This window comes from Bidens hawaiensis, unplaced genomic scaffold (assembly GCF_021521415.1).
Source record: "Bidens hawaiensis isolate Kalapana, Puna unplaced genomic scaffold, B.hawaiensis_p1.1 tig00041067_1, whole genome shotgun sequence".
NCBI lineage: Eukaryota > Viridiplantae > Streptophyta > Magnoliopsida > Asterales > Asteraceae > Bidens > Bidens hawaiensis.
Window position 1 is genome coordinate 97,833 of NW_027497251.1, and position 8,279 is coordinate 106,111.

General features: G+C 35.7%; 1 pseudogene; it reads left to right on the plus strand.

The window, feature by feature from the left end:
- The first annotated feature begins 385 nt into the window (after positions 1-385).
- On the plus strand, positions 386-1,722 carry LOC143592565 (trans-resveratrol di-O-methyltransferase-like; annotated as a pseudogene).
- Positions 1,723-8,279: the final 6,557 nt, after the last annotated feature.

An 8,279-nucleotide genomic window follows, 5' to 3' on the forward strand; every position in this document is an offset into this window, starting at 1 on the left:
ATAATTTTATGATGCTATAAGAGTATATATGAATTTCTCCATATTATTTTACCAAAAGAAAAGCTTTAAAAAGACTTGTTAACATTTTTGATTGATGGTAGATAAATAAGAGTATATATGAATTTCTCCATATTATTTTACCAAAAGAAAAGCTTTAAAAAGACTTGTTAACATTTTTGATTGATGGTAGATAAAGTACACGTGAAACGGGAAGGTAAATGAAGGTTAAATATATGGAATATTTAATAATCATTTTATTAGATTATCAAGTTATCTCAATCACATGTCGTCACTTTTTTTTTCTATATATTGAAAGGGTCTCTATGCTCACATAATGTAAACTACTCATATTGTCTCACAAGTATAAAGAGATTGTAGAAAAAACTGAAGAGATGGCATTGCTAAATGGTGAGCTATCTAAAGAGCTACTTGACTCTCAAGCTCACATATGGAACCATATTTTCAGCTTTATAAAGTCCATGTCACTTAAATGTGCAATTCAGCTACAAATACCTGATATCATCGCCCGCCACGGTTCACCAATGCGGCTTTCCGAGTTAGTCGAAGCGCTCCCCATAAAACGGGAGAGAACTCATTGTGTCTATAGGCTTATGCGCATCCTTGTTTACTCTGGTTTCTTTGTGAAACAAAGTGTATCCACCACACATGGATGCAATAATGAAGAGGGAGGAGAAGGCTATATGCTCGCACCTGCTTCTCGATTTCTTCTAAAAGAAGAGCCATTAACCATCAGACCCTTTTTACTAGCCATGTTGGATCCAATGCTCATGGACCCATGGCAACACTTGAGCACATGGTTCCAAAATGATGATGTCAACCCCTTTTACACAACCAATGGCAGGATGTTTTGGGATCTTGCAGGCCAAGATCCGAAGTTTAATCAGTTCTTCAATGAAGGCATGGCTAGTGATGCAAAGCTCATTACAAGTATCGTTCTTGAACATTATCAAGGTGTTTTCGAAGGGTTGGATTCCATAGTGGATGTTGGGGGTGGTATTGGGACACTTGCCGAAGCCATTGCCAAAGCTTTCCCCAATATTATGTGCATTAATTTTGATCTTCCTCACGTAGTTGATGGTTTGGTTGGAAGTAAAAACTTGAGTTATGTTGGTGGAGACATGTTTGAAGCCATTCCTAAAGCTCATGCAGTTCTGCTTAAGGTATTCTTAATATTTAGCCCTTTCCCCTTTTTCGATGAATCATATATTGGTTTCTTTCCCACAATTTATTTCGATCTATTAGTTGAAGAATTGCAAGCCCAGTTTCTGTAGGGTATAAAAACCGTACTCTAATTCACTTATTATCATGGAAATATATAGAAGAAATTCAGATTGTGATTTAGGCTGCAAACTTGTGCACAACAACTTTTGATTTATGTTAATTTATGAAAAAAAAAACAGTGGATTTCACATGATTGGAGTGATGAAGAATGCATAAAGATTTTGAAGCAATGCAAAGAAGCCATTCCGAGCAAGGAGAATGGAGGAAAACTAATCGTCATAGACATGGTCGTAAAGGCTCAAAAAGGAGAGATGAATTACTCGAGACTCAACTTTTCTTTGATATGCTTATGATGAATTTGATGACCGAAGAGAGAGGAGCGAAAAAGAATGGGCAGGACTCTTCCGTGATGCCGGCTTTAGAGATTACAAAATAAGTCCGGTTTTAGGGTTAAGATCTCTCATTGAGGTCTATCCCTAGTTAAGTTTGCATGCTTTCTACATAAGAAAATTACTAATAAATAAAGTAAACTTTAAGAGTACTAAAATATGAAACTTCTTAGCATGCATGTCTGGAATGTTTTATGTGGTTCTTAATTTGTATCAATACTATGGCAATAATTTCATGTGGTGATAAATATTTTGTGTAGATAAGAAAAATGAAAAAAAGTGAAGGTAACTGAAAAGTAGGTAAGGGTGGACCGCCCATAAGATGAGGTGCGGTGCCACCCAGTTCTGGCGGGAACACTCAAAGGAAACCCTGACACGGGTGCATACACCGCCTTTTACAAAATTCAAACGGTCATATACTCATGACTATTTCCGACAGTCATCTATTTAAAAGGGAACAATAATTTACTTTATATAAACCTTAACCAATTAACAATTTTCACACATAAATTCATTATCTTTTCTCTCAACAAACCTACACCTAAACATTCGTAAAAAAATTATAGATCCATCAAGAAGAGCTAAAGGTTTGAAAATAAAAATAAAAATAAAATAGAGCCAGTAGTTTCTATAACCCCAACCCGAAAGAATACTATCTCACATAGGGTTTGGTCCGCTTGCAACTCCACCATCCCAATACCAAAACCCAAACGTGCATCTAATTGCCAGTGGCGAAGGTTTACGGGAACCGGGGGTGACCCTGCCAATGCCACTGCCGTTTTCTCGGTTAATAGGGTAAATTTCGTGATTTTTGCCCGAAAAGTTTTATAGGTATTAAGCGCGGTCACCCTAAGGTATTTCTCTAAAAAGCTACCGGTCATCACTGAATTTTTTTATAGCATCCCAGCGTTTGATTTTTCTATAAAACTTTACATTTTTCTAAGCAAATACTAGTCGAATACTAAAAGATTTGTCTATATAAAACTCAAACTTGAAGTAGATTATTTGTAACAATAATAAATGTATTTAAAAAAAAAGCAGGATTGCCATGGGTTAACGCTTGAAAATCATCTACCATTCATTAGTACAGAACACAAAATCACTGTCTCACTGGAGACAACCGACCACCACTAAGCGCACACCATTGTCCGCCACTGTCGGCCACCACCCTGGAGACCACCGGCCACCACACACAGGATAATGCCTTCAACCTTGGAGACAACACACGCCATAACATCGAGTAACCAACCCCTCCTCTTGCATTATCATGAATATTTTAGGTCCTTTGTTGATTAAAAATTTATCTAGTTTTTTTATTATTATTTTTAAGAACAATCATTTGAATGAACGAAGAAAAATTAGATATTTAGATTTCATATTTTTTGGCCGGACCGACCCAAATCGCCCACCTGACAAGAACCGAATAGTCGAACTGAAAATTTTTGGGTCCGTGACTTCGGTCATCGCTGTCACTAAGTCCAAGCTTCGCCACTGCTAATTGCAACTCCACTGATTTGACCTCCGGGATTCGTTCTTTTGGCAAACTCGATGTACGACCTGCATAACCCGCAACACTATCAACAAACCCTCAACAAGTAATACCAACACCCTCAATTCCAATACCCAAACTACAAATACCACTAACAAGAAGAGTCTGGTGAAATTGAGTTTTTTTAAAAAAAATAAGGGCATGATAATCCGGTAAACCAAGAATTCTTTGAGTCACGGGACCCACCCGGGGGCGAAAGCATGGCCCGATGTCAAAGAAGTCTCACTAGTTAGGGTTTGGTGCGCAATATAAGAGGACACAGTTGATGGAAATCAACAAAAGTACGACTCGTTTTGGAGAACCGTCCCTGATCACTTCGCCATTCAACTTGGTTCAGTCGAGCGCACCGTCCTATCAACTATATATTTTTTTTCTTAAATTGTGGTATCCTATCTGCTAAGTTTTCCGCATTATGATCGCCATGACCGGCCTTGAGGGTGTGCGAGCCGCACACCCTCGGCCGAAGCACATTTTTTCTGGGGTCAAAATTTTTTATATATATTTTTATGCATATATTTAAAAAGATAATTTTTATGTATATAATTGGATTTTTATCTCCATTTAAAATTACCGGGCCCAATTTTTTTTATTCATAATCCATAGGATAAAATTTAGGTTATTAACTTATATATTTCGTTACTCGTTAGAGCTCATGGGGCTTTTCATTTCGGCTCGACCGAGGTATATAAATTCTCAAAGACGGCCCTAATTAATGATCGCAATTGGGTGTGTGTGACGTTGTTGCTCGTTTCCCTTAACTCTTCCTGGACGGGAGTTGCTAGTTGTTTTTCTTATATTTTTTTTGTTCTCCTTTTTGAAGATGCCGGTTGTGTTTCAGGAAGAATGTCGGGTCAAGAGTTGTGGTTGTTAGATATTGAGAACTTGTTGATTCCTACGGCGTATGCAAAAATTGTAGAATCTAATGTGGGTAATAAACTTGCGATGGATTGAATCGGAAAAGGTTATTCGTGTTTGATTTTGGAATATGGATTGAATGGTTTATTTGTTTTGTAAATTTATGTAGATGAAAACAATCCACTGGGAACCAAAACAGATTTTTCAGTCCAACGAAAGCCCCCAAAATGTGTTATTACTGACCAATAGCTTGTACTTGTACAATACATTCAATTCCATATTTGCTGGAGACAAGGGCCGAGAACGGCTTGGTTCGTTTGGTTATTAGGCAAAACCGAAACCGAAATCTTTGGGTTTTTGAATATACAAATCGATCGGTTTTTGGTTTTTTGGTTACTTTCGGTTCTTTATTTCAATTTTGTGTAGACGTTGCCCAAAAAAAATTTATAAATGGAATGATGACTTTAAGTTTGTGAGAACATATTAGAGTACCACATATATTGAATTCAAAAAACAAAAGTAGGCACATGTTACATGGAACCATACGAATACAAAGTTGCTAGAATAGTAGAGTTAAAATTTTAACAAAGTTTTTAATCAAAAACCGCTAAAAGTTTAGTCACAATATTCGTTCATCATCTTATTCCTATTCAACAGTTAGTCCTAGTCTTATCATCTTCATCACCATCCACGGGTTCGGTTCATTTTTCTTTCGGTTTTTAAAAATGAAAAACCGAACCAAACAGAAAATTCGGTTGTTAAAAAAAACCAAAAATTAACCATCAGTTAATGCTTCGGTTCGGTTTTTCAGTTAATTCAATTTCGGTTTAGTTAATTCAATTTCACCCCTACAAGAGACAATTTCTTCAAAACCTACGAGACGTACATGAAAGCATATATATAAAATAGTACGTATGTTTTCTCTTTTTCTTAAGACCAACAAACAAATAACGTCTAGGTACTCCGTACGGGGTGACCCAATGATAAAATGCCACCACTAGCTGGTTCAACCCAGTCGTACGCTGCCCTTATGTGCCTCCAAGTTATCTCCAGTTCCGGGGAAAACCCACCCGCCCGAAGGCCCACTGATGGTAATACCCTGATGCCCTCAGAATCGACTAAGATCCCAGACCCAGTCTTCCTTTATTGCGTCATACATGTCCCCTTCAAAGTATTAGAAGTGGGGATTAAACTTGAATCTCCATTAAATACCCATGTTTCCTACCACTGCACCATGTTAGACGGGACACGTAAATTGTTTTCTTATATCAATACATTTAAAAACATATCAATTGTCAAATCATTTAATTCTATCAAGCATAGATATTAAATTATAATAAATGCATTTTATGACAACTTATATGGTTCAGTGACAACCACGAAATGATTAAACAATTTTGTTGTTAATGACCAACTTGCCGTTACATTTCGTACAATAATAGTTGGCCTTTTGGTCTAATGACATAAGGGTGAGGTTTAAAGCTTAGGATCTTAAGGTTTCGAAACCTGGCTCATAGGGATTTTACCACAGTGGTGGGATTCTTCCTTGATGGTATTCTTGAGTTAGACCTGCAGCGTCAAAATAAATATGAATAGTTAATTGGCATCCCGTCTCAAAAAACTCACCCAAATATTAGAGGTGGCTTCAAACGTTCTTAAAAACAGTTACATAAACAATTGGTCATCACTAGCTGGCTCAATTCCTAAAAGTCAGAAGTTACGGGTCATCATAATAACTTTAGTTTAGGGTGGAAAGAGAAGGTACACTAAAATATTTATGGCTTGCAGCAAAACCCGACTTTACAATCCTGTAGTTTTGGTGTGCCGTTCGTATCCGCAGGCTACGAGGATTAAGAAGATTATATAAATAGTAATTACTTTAATCATTTGTGTATGAAGTGTGTTGGTCAATTTTTTATCTGGTTATTGTTTGATTTATTATTTATTATTTATCTTTACGTTCAGATTTTGATTTAGGCTGCAAACTTGTGCACAACAACTTTTGATTTATGTTTAATTCTTAAAAAAAAAATAATGGATTTTACATGATTAGAGTGCTGAAGAATGCATGAAGATTTTGAAGCCATTCCAAGCAAGGAAATGGAGCAAAAGTAATAATCATAGACATGATCATAAAGGTTCAAAAAGGAGAGGATGAATTACTCAAGACTTAACTTTTCTTTGATATGCTTATGATGAATTTGATGACCGGGAGAGAGAGGAGCGAAAAATATTAGCAAAGCTCTTCCTTAATGCTAGCTTTAACGATTACAAAATAAGTCCGGTTTTGGGGTTAAGATCTCTCATTGATGTCTATCCCTAGTTAAGTTGCTTTTTACATAACATAATTACAAAAAGCTGTTCTAAAATAAAAGAAAAATCAAGTGTTTACGAAAATATGAAACTTGTAGCATGCCCGCAACTTTTACGTGGTTCTTAATTTTTATCAATGTGATCGTGATAATTTATGTATTATCAACCCTTAAAGATAAATTTAATCGTCTTATCTGGTGAACTGATTATGTGGTGTTGGGAAGATGTGAAAAGATGGATACTTAATGTTTTGACTTGTTTATTTGAGTTCATTTATGTTACTCGACTTTTGTTTGTATTCATTTATGCCCATTTGTGTTCGTTTATCTTTGTTGATAATGTTTGTTTGGAGAAAAGTTCGGCGGGTGATGGGTGGGATCCAAAAATGGCTACCCAAGCTTGTAAATGAACACAACGTTAAGTGAAACGTTTGTAAACTGTCCGGTGAAAAGTTTGCTTATTTAATAAATGAAAGAACATTAACAAAAAAATTTTGTTCATCTAATTAGACAAACTAACATGAATACATATATTTCGATCATTAATTTACGTTAGTGAACATTCTTTCATGTTCATTCATATATGTTAGTTATTTACATTCGTTCGTTTAAGTCTGTTTGTTCATAATGGATTTTTTTGGATGAATGATAATGGATTTTTAGATGAATATGTATATTTAAATCACTAATTTAGACATGTTTGTTTTCCTTTGACACTATTGGATACTTAATGTTTTGATTTGTGCGTTTGTGTTCATTCATATTAATCTACGTCCTTTGTGTTCATTCATGGTCAATCTACGTCTATTCGTGTTCATTTATGTCCGTTTCTGTTCGTTTATGTTTGTCGATTACGTGTGTGTTCATTTACTTTCAGGCACTCTTCGTTTAAAGTTTTTAATGAACGAAAACAAACATGCTTATTTTCTTAATGAAGGAACATGTAAACTAAAGATATTTGTTCGATTAACTGTTTGTGTTTGTGTTCGTATAAAGTTAAATAAACGAACATCAAGATACCCTTCCACCTAGGAAAAAAGACCTTTTTCGCATCCTTTGCTAAGAAACAAATTTAAGAACCCGCTGCCACACAATCTCTATTCATAAGAAGACGAAAGAATTTCTGGTATTTCTAATATTTGGAATAAAAAGGTCTTGGAAAGTTAATGTCAAATTTGGACACAAATAAACCCACTGTCACACAATCTCTTAGATTTTCTAGCACTCTCCCATAGAATTTAGTGAATTTAACATATTAGGCATACATTAGTTATCAAATCCAACTCATCTTCTCACATATTTTTCCTACATATAGGCTGGTTCTACATAAGGTTACACCACATCAAGCAATCGGTCCATCACTAATCACTCACATTATAAGAAAAGAGAGATGGCATTGCAATTTGATGAGCAATTTAGTGTCTTGCTTGGTTCTCAACCTCACATATTGAACGATGCTAAATGATGACAGTCATTCCCGGGGGGGGGGGGGGGGGGGGAAGGGGGGATATGTTGCGACATTGTATGAAATATGTGTAGGGAACTAAACTCTTTTAACTTATAATGTAAGGTATGACATGTTACAAATGTTGTACTTCATGTAGCACGTATGTGTTACTAATTTATTTAATAACTTTTATGAATATTGTTGGACTGTTTAAATGCTAGAATTCTATTAGCGAGGCTGACTTGTAGTATGCACATGGTATTGATATGTGTGTGCATGGCTTGCGAGGCTATGCACCTAGCTGAACACTGGCAACCCGGTTATGTTTGTGTTTTTGTTAGTAGTTACTCAGACACTTTACTCTGTTTGTTTACGGTACCTTCATGTATGTATGAATGAATGATGTTTTGTTCTCGTTGTAAATATAGTGACTAAAAAGGAAGGTGTCCTAATTTATGGATATAAAATCATAAATACACAAAAAC